The sequence below is a fragment of the Cryptomeria japonica genome, chromosome 3 (genome assembly GCF_030272615.1).
Source record: "Cryptomeria japonica chromosome 3, Sugi_1.0, whole genome shotgun sequence".
NCBI classification, from domain to species: Eukaryota; Viridiplantae; Streptophyta; class Pinopsida; order Cupressales; family Cupressaceae; genus Cryptomeria; species Cryptomeria japonica.
Window position 1 is genome coordinate 951309810 of NC_081407.1, and position 21086 is coordinate 951330895.

Below are 21086 nucleotides of genomic sequence, written 5' to 3' on the forward strand. Positions count from 1 at the left end.
GGGCATAATAAATAAATAAAGTGAGTTCCTTTTACCAACTTATAAAGAAAGTAAATAAAACTAATTAACTCCTCATTTTCCTGCACTAAAAAATGTTAGAACTTGCACAAAGTTAGTCAAAAATTAAATCTTGATGGTGGGCTTCACAAGCCTAATTTTTTTACTATGTTACAAGTTTTCTCTTTGTCAAAGGTACGTGCCAAAATTTCACACATATGCGCTAAAGTATGGTGCAGAAGCGCTAAAAGAGAGCACCTTCACGCTATTGTGTTGCCTGAATGCGCTAAAATAGTGCTCCTATGTGTTTGAACAAGCAGAAAGGGGTATACGCTAGAAAGAAAACAAAATGCACTAATTTATGGTCTCTATGCACTAAACAGTGCCATGCATGCGCTAAAGTTCACCATAGATGCGCTAAATAAAGTCCCAGACACGCTAGTTTGCAATTCTGACGTGATTGTTATCTTCTACCTACACACAAAATGAGGTTAAATTTTGGGGCGTGCCCCACGGTGGGTGCCAAAGATGTATGTAGGAAAACGTGGTGATCAAAATGAATAAATAGAGATCAAATAACCTACATACCAATGAGACTCTTAGTGCATAGTATAAACTAATTTAAACTAGTTTAACTTCCCAAGGGGTGTCCCACTATTCTCTATCTCATAGGATCCCTAAAGTCAATGTTTTTCTCTCAGATCATTGAGCAAATGACTTAGGAATGAGAACTCCAAGAACGAGTGATATTGTGATCTATATGCATGAATGCATTCTAATATTTATATGATATGTTAAAAGCTATGATGATTAAGCTAAGATGAAGATAGTGATATGATAAAGATATTTCTAAATTATCCTAACATGATATACTAGCATGGATATACTATTGATATGAAAATGCTTCTAAATGATGTGATGATATTCTAACAAAGAGAGGCTAAAATGCTTAATACAATTAGACTATAATGTAGATGCATGAAACTTGGATCTTTTTTTTGAGAATGAAGAATGAGAGCTCTATTTATAGGGAAAATAGGAAAATGGAGGGTTAAGATTGAATAATGTCAACAAGGGCTAGGATTGAAAGTTACTCAATCCATGTTTACAATTTTCACCAATGAAATGGTGACAATTGTCAACAAGAGGTGGCTTGAGAGGAGATGCAAGAGGCATTAAATGCCTGAGGAGACATGAAGGTTACCTTAGGAGGTAAAGTTAAGGCTAAGTTAGGGTTATCCATTGGATAAAGATTTTACCCAAAGGGGTAAACTCTTGTGAAAGGGTTAATAGGATATCTAGGGTCAAAGCCATAAGTGCTTGATGATACCCTTAGGTTAGATGAGGGTTAAGTTAGAGATAAATTATCTAACCATAAAGGGAGGGTTGAGTTAACCATTAATGGTTTGGAAGACTTTGGGGACAAATTTGTAAGAGTCCTTCCAAATTTGGGGGAATTCAACAAGTTAGCTTGTTGAAGAAATATAGCTTTAAATGCATTTAGAAGACTTTCCTCCAAATTTCATGAGTGACCTCCTCAAACTTAGGGAAAGGACATGTTTAGATGGATTAAAGATAATTAAGTGTTGGATACAATGGATCACTGAGAGGGGGGTGAATCAGTGATTTAAACTATTTTCTTTCAACAAGGAGATACCGGTAATATATAGGGCAAACTAAGTGCTAATCGGTAACTTAAACAACGCGAGTAGAGTGTGTGAAAGAAATTGCTTAAAACAATAACATAAAACATGCACAAGAATACATCACACAACACCAGATATATACGAAGAAAACCCAATGTGGGAAAAACCTCGGTGAGAATAGCTACTGGAGATCTTCTGCTCCAATCCAGCCTCAATGAATTTATGATTACAATTTTTAGGTCACTAACCCAAGGAGCACCAACCCCTAATTTATGAGCATCAACTCAAAGGAGAACCAACCCCTGCACAATTTATAACTTGACAACTTGACTTTGCTGATGATTTTTCTAAAACCTCTTTGACAATGTCTTCCCTCTCTCAACTCACACTCGATCACTCTTAATCAGGCACAACTTCTGCTGGTTTGTCACCTCTATGTTTAATGCACTCTCCACCGGTTGTTCCTTACACCGGTTTAATCTGCTACTACTTATCAAACAGATCTTCGCTCATAAACACTTTAAGTGTTTATCTCTTCGGCTCTCAGACAATAATTTTACACTTGTCTTCACTCTGCAGTAGCAACAATCTGATGAATAATGATGAACAACAAATACCCTAACTGGTACTGAGAGGGGGGGGTGAATCAGTACATACAAAAACTTCTCCACAACTTATCAAGTTAAAACAATGCTAACCAGTTGTCTTCATTACTGAACTTAACCATGACAATATCAGTTAAACACAGTAAGACTTCAGACAACTTAAACCGGTAAAACTGAATACTTCAAATATCCTTCAACACTTGATAACTACTTCACCCATATACATATGCATGTGGTGTACCAGTAATACCATAACCATTAGCTCTGCATGCATAATCACTTAAACAAAGAATACTCAATCATCACATGAAAAATGCACAACTCATGACACACAAATTTTTCACGTGGAAACCCAAATGGGAAAAACCACGGTGGGGATGAATACCCACAAGATTGTTTTGAACTCTTTCGAAGGTTGCTCTGTTAGGAGCCTAGTCCAGTTAAAGACTTTACAATAACGTTCTGCTAAACCGATCTTGTTAAAGATCACCCGGTTAAGGGATGGCTATATACCCTATTAAAGGTTACCTCGCTAGAGGATTTAAAGAACTCAATGAACTTGAGTCACCTGGTTAGAGGATTTACAACAAGCCTATTAAAGCTACTCGGTCAAGGGATTTTCCTTCTGTTGAAATGGTTAGAAGTCAACAGGTAAAGCTTTTGATCTGATAACAACATTACTTGCTAAGGTAGATCCTTTTCAGCTCCTTTCCTCTGCAATCACACTCTGCAGGTTTCACACTCTGGTTTGGAAAGAATCTCAACATGCAGACACAAAAACAATATTTGCCAACAACAATATCAAAAATCATCGACCTTATAGACAATAATTAGGTTGGTAACATAAACCCTAAACCCTAAGTATTCTAGGTTTACAAATTCAAGCAGTCCAATCCTGACTGTCTAAACACTTTACATAGAATGAAATGATCTAAACAGATTTCAAGTCACTCTACATTGTCTGATCTTCACCGCATCTAGAAAACGGTAACCCATCACGCACTCTTCATACACCACTCAGAAAATTGCACATTCCCGAGGTAGGCATTGAATGCATTCGATCTCCATGAGAAAAATCCTCAAGGAAATCCTTCACGTGCACACAAATGACGTGGCATCCTGATCCTTATTCTTAACAATCACAAAACACCATTAGTTGCACCACACATATTATACCAGAAACCCTAAAACTGAATAGAGACTACCAATTGGTAGTTATACTTAGTGAACCTTGACACCAATCCACTCCATCCCGATTGACCAAAACCGCTTCCAATCTTCATACTGGTGTACCTGCTTGAGCACATATTGACATCAATGACAACATACTTTGTCACCGCTTCATCATATGCCAACACAATCATAGTCTCAAGTCATCATATTTAAACTTGAGCTTTCCCACCAAGAATCAATTCAAACTTAGGGTGGTTAGGGTTTCCTTTACCCGACACAATCTGCATGAGATCCGATCCAGTCTGTCTTGGATGAATCACTTGTACTCAAGGAATGCATATGTACATATTTTGCATTATCCAATGCATACTTGCTAAAGATAGCAATCTTGTACATAATTTTCTGCCTTGAAATCTGTCGGCTCATAAAAAGCTCATTTGTTTCCTTCTCAAGGTCTTCTTGCAATCTAATTTCTTTGCTTCGATCTAGGTGCCAACTACTCCCTGATCTTCCTCTGTCATTCTTTCTTGCTCGAGCTGCATCAGTCAGTTACAATCCCGTGATTTTTGGTTGTTTCATTAATGTCGACTAGTTGTTTCAACAACCATGTCGATGGAGGCTTCACCGACCTTTGCATGTTTGCCACCTCAACTCCACATGGCATCATAATGGTCATACACTTAGCTCACCAATAGTCGGTTTACACTTGAACATTCAACAAACTCATACCGGTACATGCCATTACTGGTGAGACCTTTTTATCCTGCTAACCGGTAGCACATCTTCACCTTTGGTGGTGTGTGATTACTTTAACATTCTACCTCTTCATCATAAACAGGCAGCCAGACCGGTTTGAGCTCTACCATTTATCACTCAACATGCTTACATACACATGCATCTCACCTCATATCGGTGAAGTCACTGATAGTATCATCAACTACTTGTCTTTCACCATACCAGATGACAAGCCTTCATGTTAATCTTTGCAATACCTTATTTGTTTTTCACTATACCGGTACATTCTTCTTCATATCAGATGACATACCTCTACCAGTTGACATTAGTGACAACTCAATGCAAACAATCTCCCCTTTTGGCATTGATATCAACATCTTCTTTTCTGGTTTCTCTCCCCCTTTGACAACAATGGAAAAGGGAACCTTAGTCTGACACCAATAATCTCTCCCTTGACTGCATCTAATTAAGACATACTCTCCCCCTATGTCCATGCTTCAAGATTCAAGAGTCATAAGATAGTAGCAATGGTTGACTCCCCCTAAATCATGCAATCTCCTATGCATTCAAGTGTTGCCAGATGGTGGGACAACTCCCATCTTTTGTCTCAAATACTCAAATGGGCCAAAGGGCAGTGACTTGGTAAATATGTTAGCAATCTGCTCATTTGTGGGAACATACTCTACCATAACCTCCTTGTCAGCTACCTTCTCCCTCAAGAAGTGATACTTGATTGCAATGTGTTTTGTTCTTGAGTGCATTACTGGATTCTTGGAGATGTTTATTGCACTTGAGTTATCACACCAGATTGGAATAGGTTTCGGTATCTCCACCTGTATGACTTTCAGTGTCTTCTTCATCAATAAAACCTGTAAATAGCATGTAGCAGCTACTATGTACTCTGCCTCAGCAATAGATAGTGACATTGAATCTTGCTTCTTACTGTGCCATGATACTAACCAGTCTCCTAAGTAGAAAGCACCTCCACTTGTACTTTTCTGGTCATCAATACTTCCTGCCCAATCTGCATCATTATAAGCTTGCAAAGAGAAGTCTCCTTTCTTTGGATACCACTGACCATAGCTGATAGTTCCTTGTAGATACCCGAAGATTCTTCTGACTGCATTTAAGTGAGACTATTTAGGAGCAGCTTGGAATCTTGCTACCATGCAGACAACTTGTACAATATTCGGTCTAGATGTTGTTAAATACAATAGACTACCGATCATAGACCTATACAGTGTTTGCTCAACTTTCGGCGATTCATCTAGTTTTCTCACCTTACAACCGGTAACCATGGGAGTACTTACCAGTTTTTTGTCCTCCATTTGAAATTTCTTCAGCATGTCTTTCACGTACTTGGTTTGGGAGATGAAAATTCCTTTCTCCTTCTGTGAGATCTACAAACCAAGAAAATAGGACAACTCACCCAACATGGACATCTCAAACTCTGTCTTCATCTGATCTGCAAATTATTTGCACATGATGTCCTTGTCTCCACCAAAGATAATATCATCTACATATACAACAACTATAATTATGTGATCTCCATTTACCTTGACATACAAGTTGTTGTTTGCATTCCCTTTCCAGAATCCTTGCTCCTTCAAGTATTTGTCTAACCGGGAATACCATTCTCTAGGAGCCTGCTTCAAACCCTTCAACCGACATACAAAAATCTCATCTTCATGCAACAAGTACCCTTCCAACTATTCCATATACACCTCTTCTTCAAGATTTCCATTGAGAAAAGAAGATTTCACATCCATCTGATATACTTTATATCCCTTGTAGGCTGAGAAAGCTAAAAACATTTTGATTGCCTCTAACCTAGCAACCAGTGCAAAGGTTTCCTCAAAATCAATACCTTCCACTTAGGCATACCCTTTGCAAACTAACCTTGCTTAATGTCAGACTATCTTACCTTCTTCATTCATCTTGTTCCAGTAGACCCATTTGGTACCTATGAAATTCTTGTCTGCTAGTCTAGGAACAAGTTCCCAAGTCTTATTTTTCTCAATTTGTCTCAATTCTTCATCCATGGCATCTACCCACTTCTCTTTTTTTCTAGCATCATCAAAATTTTTGGGCTCTACCTTAGTCATGAGACAAGAAATTTACCTGCTCACCTTCCTGGGATAATCTCCTTCTGTTCTGCACACCATCATTCCTATCTCCTATTATTTCTTCTTCCGGATGATTCTTCTCCACATACCAGTTGGGGATCTTGTTTGGTGTATCTTCTACCGGTCCATTGTCAGATTGTTCTTTATTTTCAACATCTGATTCATCAATGTATGGTGCCGGTGCAGAATTTCATCTATGTGAGTCTTCATCTATTCTCACATTTACACTCTCATCCACCCTTCTCAATCTCTTGTTGTATCATTTGTAGGCTTTATTGTTGGTTGAGTATACCAAGAAGATTCCTTCATCACTTCAGGAATCAAAACTTCCTAATCCATCAGTATCTCTCTTGATGAAGCACTTACTTCCAAACACTCTGAAGTGCTTAAGTGATGGTTTCCTTTCATTCCATAACTCATAAGGAGTCATTCTACTATTCAATCTTAACTATACTTGGTTTAAATTGTAGACAATAGTATGAACTGCTTCCTTCCAATATATATTCAATATGGTGGCCTCATTCAACATAGTCCTAGCCATCTCCTTCATTGTTCTATTTTTCCTCTCTACCACCCCATTTTGTTGAGTTGTCCTTGCAGCTGAATATTGTCTTCGGATTCCATGTTTCTCATAGTAGTCAACAAATTCATTGAAAGAAAATTCTTGACCCCGGTCTGATCTTAAGCATTTTAACCGGTGTCCACTTTCATTTTCCACCATCTTCCTGAAAATTTTGAATCTCTCAAATGCTTGTGACTTATCATGCGAGAAGTTTACCCAAGTCATTCTTGAGTAATCATCTATGAACAAACCTTTCTCTGGCCAATGCTCTTGTCCTTCTTGGCCCACATAAGTATGTATGTATCAACTCCAAAGTTCATGAGGTGTTATATTCTTTTGTTTTAAAGTTGACCTTTGTTTGCTTACCTCTAACACATTCGTCACATAATATGCTTGCCGGTTTTATGATGTGAGGTATATTTCTCACATACCGATTCTTGCTTATCTTAATAACCAAATTATCAAAATTTACTTGGCCTAATATCTGGTGCCACATCCATCTTTCATCAACTTGTCCCATCATGCATTGGGACTCATAGCATTCCTTCACATTGTAGACATTTCCCTTTGTTCTCTTTCCTTCTGGTACCACCTGATCGGTACTCTGCTTTCTTATCTGACAACCGGTAGAGTCAAATGAGAAATTGTACCCTTTGTCACACATCTAACTTACACTCAGCAGGTTATGCTTCAAACCTTCCACATAGTGCACATCATGAGCCTTGAGTTTTCCATCAATATTCAGTGTACCCGGCCTTTGATCTTGATGGAGGAGTTCTCACCAAAACGGGTTGAACCACCATTTCAATCATCAAGATTGATGTTTTTTTTCTTATCTTCGATCATATGATTTGAGCAACCACTATCAACTACCCATAAATTCCTTCTTTCAACATGTAGAGCAATCTGTGCAATCAGGTTGGACTTTGTCTTATTTTTCTCCTTCTCTACCCAAACCGGTTTCTCTTCTTTCTTTTCCTCTTCTGTCACTTTGTGTTCCAGTTTTGTTTCCAACTTCTCATCCAGTACAATTCTCTTTTTCTTGTCGGTTCTCAGCTGACAATACCTTTCTATGTGACCAAAATTTTGACACTTATAGCATTTCACATTAGCACTATAAGATGTACTCAATGCATTCTTGTAGGACATTTGCATATTACTCCTACATTCATAACTCTTGTGACCATTCTCATTGCAATTATAACATATGACATTTGTACTTTGTAATGCAGAAAATGAGTTTTTAATCTCAACACTAGGGTTGACATTCATTTTCCTACAATCTACCATTCTATGACTGAACTTATTACACCGGTGACAATAACCATGAAAATTTGGAACATACCGGTTAGGTTGTCTTGAATCTGAAAATGACTTCCTTACTGGGGGTCTTCCTTTCATGTTGCTAACCCTTGTGAATCCTTCATGATCAATACTTGCATTTCTCCTTGGATCGGCATGTTGGTGCATTGAATATGGTCTCTAATGCATTGATTGATCATACCAGTTTGTGTGGCAGTTTCTAGAAGCATCTGCATATGTCTTCTTGTCGGTATCCTTTCCTACCGTGAATGTCTTCTTCTCTTCACCTTTATTTGAAGAAGTGAATTATATCTCCTTATTAGATGTGTCTTTGTTGTTTGAACTTTGACCTTCTTGAAAACCTAAGCCACCGATATCTTTGGATTGCTTATGTTTTCTCAGCATCTTGTCCAGGGCTTCAGTGTTGCCTTCAAATTTGCTTCTCGCTTTTATTTCTTCCTGACTTTTCTCTAAGTCCTTCTGGAGTTTCAGTATTTTTGCTTCCAGATTTTGTTGTTCCTTTTCCTTTTCACTCAGACTGGTACTGGTGACTTCACACATCCTCTTGGCCTCTTCCAACTGGAGTTTAAGATCTAAAATAGTTCTCTTGGACTCTTCAAGAGATTTCTCCAACGATTCTTGTTCTTTGGCTGCAACCCTTTTTACCTTCTTTAAGTCTCTTCTTGTTTTCTTTACCTCATCTAAGGCACTAATGAGTTCTACTTCAAGGTCTACTTATCCTTCTTGCTCTTCCTCTTCTGCTTCTTCAGGTATCGGTACCTCTTGAGCCCTAAAAAGGTTTGCTCTAATTTCATCTCCACAGCAGTAGCCATCTGAGGCACTTTCCTCATCTATGGTATCATCTTCATGTGTGTAAAGACTACTCTGCTTCTGATAGCCCTTTCTACCATGTCAGTAGACATTTTTCTTCCTATCCTTACTAAATGATTTGCTACCACTTGATTGGTCATCTTCATTCTTATAACCATAAGGATATTTAGCAGCAAAATGTCCAATCTTTCCACAATTGAAACATTTCAAAGGCAACTTGCCTTTATATTTTCCTGAACCTGTCTTGAGTCTTCTGACAAAGTTTGCCATGATGTCATCAGAGTCTTCACCGGTTGCATCATGAGCAGATTCTTCTTTTCCTTTTCTTGAAGTCTTGAAAGCAGCTTCTTTCTTCACAACATCAGTATCAAAAGTCCTCATCTCATAAGTAGTTAGGGAGCCATACAACTCATCCATTGTAAAGACTTTCAGATATTTTGCTTCTTCTATTGTTGAGACCTTTGTATCATACTTAGATGTAAGAGATCTAAGTACTTTCTTCACTACCACCTCATCTTTTATTTCTTCTCCAATCCCTCTAATGGTATTTGTTATTTCATCAACCATTTGGAGATAGTTAGCTATCTTATCTTCACCTTTCATCTTCAAACCCTCAAGTTGTGCTCTCAATGTCTGCAACTTTGCTTCCTTGACTTTAGCATCACCTTCAAATATCTTCTCCAACTTGTCCCAAGTTTCCTTGGCAGAAGAGCAGTGCATGAATTTAACATACTCATTATCAAACAACCCACTAAGAATGGCATTCTAAGCTTTAGCATTGTTCTCATATTACCTCTTAGCATCTAGATTAGTAGGGGGATTATTAGGAACTGTATATCCATTTACAACCAACATCCATACATCACAACCTAGAGAGGAAAAATAGGTTTCCATTCTTCTACTCCAAAAGGCATGGTTGACACCATCAAACATAGGATCTTTTGAGGAGGCAGATTCATTCCTTGCCATTGTGAACACTTGACAAGATCTACCCAAGCTAGAAAATTATTTTGACAAAACAGGGTACCTAGGTTCTGATACCAATTGTTGGACACAATGGATCACTAAGAGGGAGGTGAGTCGGTGATTTAAACTCTTTTCTTTCAACAAGCAGATACCGATAATATATAGGGCAAACTGAGTGCTAACCGATAACTTAAACAATGTGAGCAGAGTGTGTGAAAGAACTTTCTTAAACCATTAACATAACACATGCACAAGAATACATCACGCAACACCAGATATATATGAGTTAAACCCAATGTGGTAAAAACCTCGGTGAGAATAGTTGTTGGAGATCTTCTGCTCCAATCTAGCCTCACAATGAATTTTTTATTAAAATATTTAGGGCACCAACCCCTTATTTATGAGCATCAACTCAAAGGAGCACCAACCCCTGCATAATTTATAGGCTACAACCTAAAGGAGCTACAACCCCTGCACTAAGCTACAACTTAGTGAAAGCAATATAAAACTCAAATATACAAATGAAATCACTGTTGTAAATGAAGTTTTGCAACCTTACAATATTCTCCTTTGTCGGTTTCACCTTTACCGGTCTGTATTCTCTCCACCCAATCTGTAACTTGACTTTGCTGATGATTTTTCTAAAACCTCTCTAACAATGTCTTCCCTCTCTCAACTCACACTCGATCACTCTTAATCAGGCACAACTTCTACCAGTTTGTCACCTTTGTGTTTAATGCACTCTCCATCAGTTGTTCGTTACACCAGTTTACTCTGCTACTACTTATCAGACAGATCTTCGCTCATAAATACTTAAAGTGTTTATCTCTTCTGCTCTCAGACAAAAAATTTACACTTGTCTTCACTTTGCAGCAACAATAATCACAGTGTCAAGTCATCATATTTAAACTTGAGCTTTCCCACCAAGAATCAATTCAAACTTGGGGCGGTTAGGGTTTCCTTTACTCAACACAATCTCTATGAGATCCGATCCATCCTGTCTTGGATCGATCACCTATACTCAAGGAATGTATTTGTACATGTTTTCCATTATCCAATGCATACTTGCTAAAGATAGCAATCTCATACATGATTTTCTACCTTGAAATCTGTCAGCTCATAAAAATCTCAGTTATTTCCTTCTCGAGGTCTTCTTGAAATCTAATTTCTTTGCTTTGATCCAGGCGCCAACTACTCCCTGATCTTCCTCTGTCATTCTTTCTTCCTTGAGTTGCATCAGTCGGTTACAATCCCATGATTTTTGGTTGTTTCATTAATGTCGAGTAGCTATTTCAACAACTATGTCGATGGAGGCTTCATCGACCTTTGCATGTTTGGCACCTTAGCTCCACATGGCATCACAACGGTCATACACTTAGCTCACCGACACACAGTTGGTTTATACTTGAACATTCAGCGAACTAATACCGGTACAGGCCTTTACCAGTGAAACCTTTTTCTCCTGCTAACCGGTAGTGCACACTACACTGGTAGCATATCTTCACCTCCGGTGGTTTGTGATTACTTTAACATTATGCCTCTTCAACATAAGCAAGTAGCCAAACTCTAGACCGGTTTGAGCTCTACTGGTTATCACTCAACATGCTCACATACACATGCATCTCACCTCATACCAGTGAATTCATTGATAGTCTCATCAACTACTTGTCTTTCACCATACCAGATGACAAGCCTTCATGTTAATCTTCACAATACCTTATTTGTCTTTCACTATACCAGTACATTCTTGTTCATACCGGATGACATACCTATACGAGTTGACATCAATGACAACTCAATGCCAACATTAAGATAGTTTAGAAGAATCTAGAAGGCTCTAGAAGAGGTTTAGGAGGGAAGTGAGAGATGTAGGAAAATGCAAGTGGGGGGATTTAGGATTTTAATTCTAATAAAATGTTTTATTTCAACTAAAATAGATGCAACTTGCATAAATACAAGTGGGGGGATTTTTATAAATAAATTAGATCTATTTATATGCAAGGGTTTATTTAATTAAATGTAAATTTAATTAAAAGGAAGAAAGGGGAATTAATTAAATAAAATGATTTATTTAATTAAAGGCTAGAAAAGGTTTAGGTGAATTTAATTAAATAAATTGAATAATTTATTTAATCAAATAGATAAAAATGAATAAATTAATTAAATAAGATTTAATTAATAAGGGGATAGGGTTAAAATAAATATTTAATATTTATTTAAGAAAGTGGTCAGATTTATACGTCTAAAGTAGAAAATGAAGAACAATGACTACGCTAAGTGTGTACAAGATTGAATTGTGTTAAAGAGCTCTACCGGCCGATGGCCTATATGAAATGGATGCAAAGGGTATTATACATGTATTGATAGATAGAAAATTTGATCTATCATAAATAGCACCCATTACTAGGTTTTCACTACTTGTTTTATTGCACTTTTTAATTTTTAGAATTTTTTTGCATGTTTCTTGATTTTTTGCTTTTCCATGCATTGGACAACTCAAGTGTAAATATTATTGAGATTAATGTTGTTGATAGATTCATCAAATAGGTCTCCTTCTGATGTAGATAACTGATATGCCCCTGATCCATAGGCTGATATGATGACGAAAGGACCCAACCAGTTTGGTTCAAACTTGCCTCTCTTTTCTCGATCCTATTGATTGCGGGGATTTTCCTTCAATACCAAGTCACTGATTTGAAATGCCCCTATTTTTACTTTGTGGTTGTAGTTCCTGCACATGTGTTGTTTCTATGCTTTGAGGTAATCAAAAGCATGTTGATAGAGTTCATCCAACAACTCTAATTCTTGCAATCAGTTTACTATGTACTCCTCATTTGGAATGAGTCCTTTATGTAATAATTTAAGTGACAAAATTTTGACCTCAATGGGTAAAATGGAATGTGAACCATTTACAAGTGAGTATGGTGTGGCTCCTGTAGGTGTACAGATGTTGGTTCGGTATGCCTATAAGGTGGGATTCAACTGAATATGCCAATCACGACTAACATTGTTCACAATTTTCTTTAGGATTTTCATAATGATTTTGTTTGAAGGTGTGGATCCTGTAGGTGTGCGGATGTTGGATATGGAATCTATCACAAAGTTCTTGCACATATTGATTTTTGAAGGGTCTACCATTATTAGTGACAGTGGAGCTAGGGATGCCATACCGACAAATGAGATAGTTAAGGATGAAGGACAATATTTGCTTGTCGATAACACTAGTTAATGGAACAACCTCAATCCATTTTATAAAATAATCAGTGGCTATGATAATGAACTGGTTTCCATTAGATGAGGAGGGATGAATCTTACCCACTAGGTCAAGTCCCCACTAACAAAAAGGCCATGATGTAGTGAATGGATGTAGGTACTGTGTCGGTGCATGTATAAGATTACCATGGATTTGGTATTTCGGGTATTTTCTAGCAAATTTGTAGGATTCCTTTTCCATTGTTAGCCAATAATACCCCATCCTTATAAGTTTCTTGGCTAGAGTAGGACCACTTGAATGTGCTCCATAAATACCTTCGTGAATTTCTTGTAAGGCGGTTTCAAATTCATTACGATCAAGACACCGAAGAAGAGTACCATCAAGACCTCGTATATAAAGTGTATTAGCAGTTAGGGTATAATGAGTTTCTTGACGTATAAAGTTGTGTTTCTGGTTTCTAGATAGATCTAGTTGAAGGATAGTATCCTTTAGGTAGGCATAGATCTTCCCATAGAGTGGTGAGTCAAAACCAACTAGGTGGCATATGACTTGAGATTTAGGATTGTCATGGGCAAGGAAAAACAATTGCTCCACTAGGAACTCATAACGACTATTTTTTTTTGGTATTTGTAGGAGTGAGGCAATAGTTGCCATGGCATCTACAACTTTGCTATCCAACCTGGGGATCTGTTCAAATTTGATATCCACAAAGTATTTCTTGAAGTCGTCCACCATTATTTTGTATGGTATTAGCTTGTCATCCTTTGTTTATTAGTCATCGTTTACCTGATTGATGACAAATTGAGAGTAGCCAAAGACTTGTAAATTCATGATCTTCCATTCTACTGCCACTTTGATTCTTGTGATCAGGGCTTCATACTCAGCAATGTTATTTGTACAAGGGAACATTAATCTGTAATTGTTACTAAATTTTCACTACGTTTCAATTTAGTTGAAGCATTATGCATTACAAAAAAGGTACATCTTTTAATCTTATCCATTATTCAGTTTTGAAAGATTAAAAGATTACAAGTACAAGTAAGGAATATCAAATTTTCTTTTGTATTGAACTTTAAAAGATTTTCGCATTGTGTCGAGTGGTGGTCTTCATCTACTTATAATTAGCTCTTGAAACCTGCATAGATGGAAAAGATAGTTAGATCCAATGGATCTAAGCAATGATTGATTGTGTTAAACCTCTATCGCATATGCCAGTAATATCTGCTCTGAGTTTGCATAAAGAAAAGCAAGGTCTTATTCATCATAATACATCTTATGAGAGTCACTATTTTTCTAACATGTTTGCTTCATGTGTAGAAACAGGAAATAATTGTTAAAAAATTTGGATTTCATGTATGAGTGGGGATAAATGAGGTTCCCAGAAGGGTTGATCCCATCTCATTAAATTTGTCTTCCTATAACTGCCATTTGGTCATCAAGACAATGATAAAGACAAACAAAGATCAGGAGGGAAAAGAATCAGTGCATCATCATTGCATAAAATGAAGAGTCCAATCAGATTAGGCATTGCTGAGAACCAAGCATAATGGAACATTAAAGGTATATGTATACCTCACATGAAACCTTTTGTTTCAATCAAATAAACAATTATGAATGAATCATTTTTTATGCTTGTGGCATAGTGGGTTATGTAGCAAGCTGAAGAAAGTTCAATGAACCCATAATTGAAGGATTTCTGAACTTTCCTAAGCTTACTATATAAAACCATTTATGAAAGAATGATGCATTTATATAAGGAGAAGTCTTGTGATGAAGGTGACAAAGAAACCTGCAAGTAAAAGAGAAATTCACATCACAATCATGTACAAAGAAAAGCATGAACCCTGAAAGTCATGAGATTTTAGATTAGTAGAAGGCTCCATCATCAAAACACAAGTAAATCAACAGTCCTCATGAGGTTGCATGCAGAGATAGTAAATGAAGGATTCCACATAGTGAACAAGAATCAGACCTTAAAAGTACATCATGCAGTGCATATTAAGTCCTCCAAGAGCAATCACAGTAATGTTGTAGTCCCAGAAGGGTCACCATGAAAATCTTGAGACTTGTCCCGGTCAACATAGTAAACACCATGACAATATGGAGAATGAAAGAAGGGTAGTCATGAGTTCATAGAAGGATAGAGTTGTCAATGACCAAGAAGACAATGGTTAATTTACTATCAAAAGGTGAAGTTTTTTAAAACATTTGATGGTATGAATTTCTAGGTGTAAACATAAAAAGATACCATGGAGGCATAAAATAGTCACTATCAAAATTAGTGAGAAGAGAAATCTTTAATGATGATATGGCATGGTGGTCACAAAAATAGTGCTAAGTAACAGAGAGCAAAATACTTAAAATGCAGTCATCTTGGATTGTCGAGTAGTCATGAAGCATTGAATAAAATAACTGATATAGTCAAAAAGAAAGTGGAGAAATGAAGTCATAGATCCATTGATCAATCACAATGAGATCTTTAAGAATAATCCTAACAAGTTCAATCACCAAATAAGAACATTTACATGATAGTATGCTAGAGTACAAAGTGAATAGCAATCCCAGGGTGGTCCATAGATATTGTGTTTAGGCACAAGGTTCAGTTATAATTCAAAGTGGTAGTTGTCCAAACGTCAGTATGATAACAAAGAATCAATTCAAAAACCATCATGTCAATAATGATATAGGGCTTGATAGCAGTCATTAGGCCCTATCACATTCATGCGCATTGCTTCATGGTGCAGTCAACAAGAAGTGCAGTGATCTTAATCTGAGAGCAGCCAAAAGGCAATAATACAGGGTTTTGTGCCAAAGTCAAAAGTTCAGAGAGTCTGATGAAAGGATAAAAATAAAGGATATAATGTCATAATCTAAACACACTCCAAAGGACGGTACCTTATCAGTCATGTAAACACAGTGTCATGATATGCATGCTTAATTTGTTGGCATTCTAATATTGTTTTGTATGACCATTAAATGGTATGGTTGTCATTGTTGGCAACATAATCTTCTTAGTCTTCACAATCCATCAACAGTAAGTAGACGGACAAGCAATGAGTAGACCAACAAACAGTAAGAAGATCAAGTAGCGGTGAGTAGATCGGCACAAAAGAGTTTCACTGGCTAAGCAAAGAACAGACTAGTATACAAGAGGAAATTGGCTAGACATGTTTTGAGCGGTACACCAAAAGAGTCGGTAACCGACAAACTGGTAATGTTCAGTTACAACCAGTTAAATCTAGAGTCTTCTCTCAGTCAACCGGTGGACTTATCGGTATGTTCAACTATATTGACAAATATTCCTGCATGATTTCAAAGGCATAATTTAAGGCCTGACAACGGATTTTTGAAAGGTATGTTTTGGAGGGAAAGTTGGCGATAGACTAAAGAGTCTATAAATACACATATCTCATTCTTGAGATGGTTGTTGTCAAGGTGAATTAAGATAATGTGAAAGTGGACTCAGGGGGAGTTTTAAGAGACTGCAGAGCCAAGTGACAGAAGACCGGTAGAGTGGAGTTTCACAGAGTGGTAACTCAAGTGACAGAGGAACGACAGTGTGATGTTCAAGGATCAACAAATCGGCAGAAGGAAGAGTTGATAGTGCATTCAGGAGATCAGAGTTGTGTAGAATAGACACAACCGATATAGATCTAGGGTGATTCTTCAATATGATCTGAACAAGCTAATGAGTAGCAGTTTTAGCAGATCATCCATCTGTTGCTTTCTAACAACTGCAACTTAAATCCCTTAACTAGATGGCCTTTAACAGGTCCCATTGTAAAAATCCCTTAACCGGGTGACATCTTGATCAACGTTCTAAGTCCTTTAACCAAGCTACCTTTAGCAGGGTAAAGGCACTAACCGGCCTTGTTCAAAATCCCTTAACCGGGTGGCACCTAATACTGTCTTTGTAATCTCCTAACATGGATGGCTCTTAACCGGGCATACTTCAGAAGAGTACAAATTTTCTGAGTTCCTACTCACACCATGGTTTTCTCCCTATTTAGTTTCCACGAGATAAATTTGTGTGTCTTTGTGTATCTTTTCATGTATGCTTAATCTTCTGTGGTAAATGTTTACATTGGTGAATGGTTAATTAGTTCAAACTTAAAGTAAAGCTTCAATTGGTTAAAACTGGTAATGTACTGATTCACCCCTCCCCTCTCAGTTTCAGTTGGGACTAACATAATTCATATTCACCAAGGATTAGTCTCAGTACCAAGTATCTTAGACCTTCTAAAACAGTGGAGTATGACAATCAATAGCATGAGCACAGTGATGTTTTAAGTTTCAATAGCATAATGCAACCATTACAAGATGAAACGAGCAATCCAAAATTGAGAACAATCGTGTGTTGCTCTAAGGTATAATCTTCACCATGACAAATCTTTCTTTCATGAAGCATACACATCTTAAAATGAATAAAGCAGTAACAGATTAAAGGACAGTGAGTGAGATTCACAGCCAAAACCTGGAGCAACAGTAAGAGGGTTTTAAACACTATGATAAAGATTCATCACTCACAGAATTAGAGAAAAATATACTCAGTTCTAGTAGTATAACAACGAAAATCAAAAGAAATCAATATGAGATCATGCATGGTTATCAGCCCATAAAAGAGTCACTGCATGTCATCAAAATAGTGAAAATATTGGTAATGAAAGATAACTGTCAAATAAACCTAGAGAGCAAGTCATATGGCAATGGATGCCTGACATTTCATTGTCAAAAGGATAGGTTTATCAACAAAGATGCAAAACGACAGTGATGTTACCCCTAAGATGCAAAGATGTAGTCTATATAAGTAAATCTCAATAAGATCAACAAGTTTTTAATCCACATTAGTGGCCTAAGAACACAAATAAAACCCTACTCTCACAATAAGTAGAGAATCTCAAAAATACAGTTGTAGATGCATGTTATATAGTGAGAAGAGGCCGAAAAGTCAAATCTACACAGAGGAAACCTTACCTCACCTTTTCCCATAAGAGATCTTCAATGAAATCATTAGTTTCAGCGGAAATGATCTGTATATGAGCTCAAACTCTAAAAGTCTCCATGGCGACCGCCCTCAGAAGAAAAATGCAAATGGAGAAAATATGAAATATTTTCTTTATCTTTTTGTTAGTTTTAGGGCTTTTCAAATTGTAGAGGGCTCGAAAAAAGAAATGCATTTTTTTGCCTTTGTTTAATACAAATCTTTATTCTCATTCACCATGTTTTTCTCTTTTAAGTGTTTTATTAACACTTATAGTCTTAGCCTAAGAATCCTTTAAAGGTTCTTTAATTAAGCTTCTTTATTTTTGCATTTGATTTGAAGTTGTAAATCTTTATTTTAAGAGATGTTTATAAATCTCCTTAAATAAATGTATTTTGAGATGCAAATGTAAACAATATCATCCAATTTCAAGAGATTAAGTCATAGGAAGGGTTAATTAGCCGTAGTGTCTTACTTGTATTTAGGAAGATAACTGGGGATGTTTTTAGTGACTTGTCAACATGTGGAGGTAAATTAGGTGTTTTTGGCCACCTAATAGACCCTTTGAGTGCAAATAGAGGGTCCAAGTTGTTGTAACTTCAGTCAAGGAGCATTTTAAGGGAGTCAACTATGTGTTTCTTGCAGTTACATCCCTAATTTTGAGGGATTTCTTGTTGAATTCGACCCAAGAGGTTGTTTTCAATTTGTTTACTGCTTGAGCAGTTTGGAGGAAGTCTACTTTCAGTTAGGTCTCTTATTTAAGGGAAAGGCTTGGAGTTCATGACAACACACCATTCTTGGAGCCAAACTTTTAATTTGAATTTTGGTAAGCTTTTGTTTAAGTGATTGTTTGTCACTCATTTTACAGGGAGATGGAGAGAGCCTAAGTGATGTGACATATTTTTTCCTTCACATTGTGCTTGTAATTTTTCTGTGTCTCTTTTGAGAAACTTTTTTTCTTGGATGCCTTGGGAGCATAATATATCAAAATTTGGATCTACTTTGTGACTTTAATCTTGTGTGACATTTGGTGATTGATGTTATCTTTTGTTTTTTATTTCAGAAACCTTGAGTTTATGTCTCATTTCTGCATCTTATTCAAGTTAGTGTTTACTCTGCATAGGTCATAAGTTGTGTAAAAGATTGGAAATATTTCAGTTGTGATTATGTCCTTTTGATTTTGCTTCATTAAAACCTTCTTGTGAAACACTGTTATGCAGGGTTATTCCTTCAAGATTGTATTCTACAACTTGATGTTTTGGCTTCATTGTGTATGAAAGAAATAGGATTCTCTATTTAGTTTGGTGCATCACCTTGATTTTGCTTTTAAGTAATTTATTTTTAGAGTTATCTTTCTTCCCTTTTCCTTTCAAATTTCAAGTTTTATCAGTTTAGGTGAAGTATCCAAGTAGGAACCGGCCTAATCTAGAGGTTCAGCCAAGCCATAGGTTACCCACAGCCTTTGGTTGTTACCATGTTATCTCGAAAGTGTTAAGTTTTTCAAGAATTTAATAAGGGTGCACTTTTGAGTGCTAACAGTAATATTGTAGGATGGTGTGTCCCTGTGGAGTGATGAATAAGATGTCGGCACCTAATCCATGTTGTGTATGATCCATCGAAGTATAAAATCCATGGTTGCATTGTGATTGTAAGAACATCTATCTCTAGAAATTCAACATGCATTGGATGATTGTTTTGTAATGGGGCTTCTGCTAACTGATCTACTATAGCTTGACCTTTGATTGCTCTTTTGTTTGTATACTGAATGTCAAACTCGCTCAAGATCATCACCCATTTAGCTAGTCTTCCTATTAAAAAAGCTTTTCTAAGTAGATACTTTAATGGGTCTATTTTTGCAATTAGCTTGATTGTGTGAACTAGCATATAGTGTCGAAACTTTTGGGAAGCGAACACCAAAGCTAAGCAAGCTTTTTCAATGAAGGTATAGTTGAGCTCATATCTATTCAATATTTTTCTGATGTAGTAAATTGCTCTTTCTTTCCCCGTTGAATCTTCTTGTGCTAACAAAGCTCCTAAAGATACCTTTGTGGCTGATATATAGAGAAGTAGAGGTTTTCCTGCTATTGGTTGCACCAATATGGGTGGATTCATCAGGTACTACTTTAATTGGTGGAATGATTTTGCACATCTGTCCTCCCATCTGAAAGAAACATTCTTGTGGAGTAGGTGAGTAAAAGGGAGGCACTTGTTGGCTAGTTGAGCAATGAATCTTCTAATGGATTATAGTCATCCATGTAAAGATCTTAGCTTACTAATATTTCTAGAAGGTGGCTTCTCCATGATTGCTTGTACTTATGTAGGATCTACCTCGATGCCTTTTTTTGATATTATGTACCCCAAGAGTTTGTCGAATGTTACATCAAAGACAAACTTTTTTGGGTTTAGTCACACATTGAATTGTTCTAGCCTTTGAAATATTTTGTCTAGAATCTCCAGATGTCCTTTTCTTGTCAATGATTTGGCTAACAGGTCATCTACATAGTCTTCCATGAATGTGTGCATCATATCATGAAATATTATGGTCATTGCTCATTGATAGGTTGCTTCTGCATTCTTTAAGCCAAAAAGCATGATGTTCCAATAGTAGGTACCCCATGGACATGTAAATGTTATTTTATCTTAGTCTTCTAGTGCTATTTAGATTTGATTATAGCTCGATAAATTATCCATAAGTGATAACATGACATGTCCTACTATTAAATCTACAATTGTGTCGATGTTGGGTAAAGGAAAATCATCCTTAGGGCAAGCCTTGTTCAGATCTTTGAATTTGGTGCATATCCTAATACTTTTGTTTGGTTTTGAAATAGGTACTATGTTAGAGATCCACTCTGCATAGTCAATTGGTCGGATGAAACTGACATCCAGTAGTTTCTTTATTCTTGCATTGACTAGCAGTGCCACATGTGGATTCATTTTTCTCAACT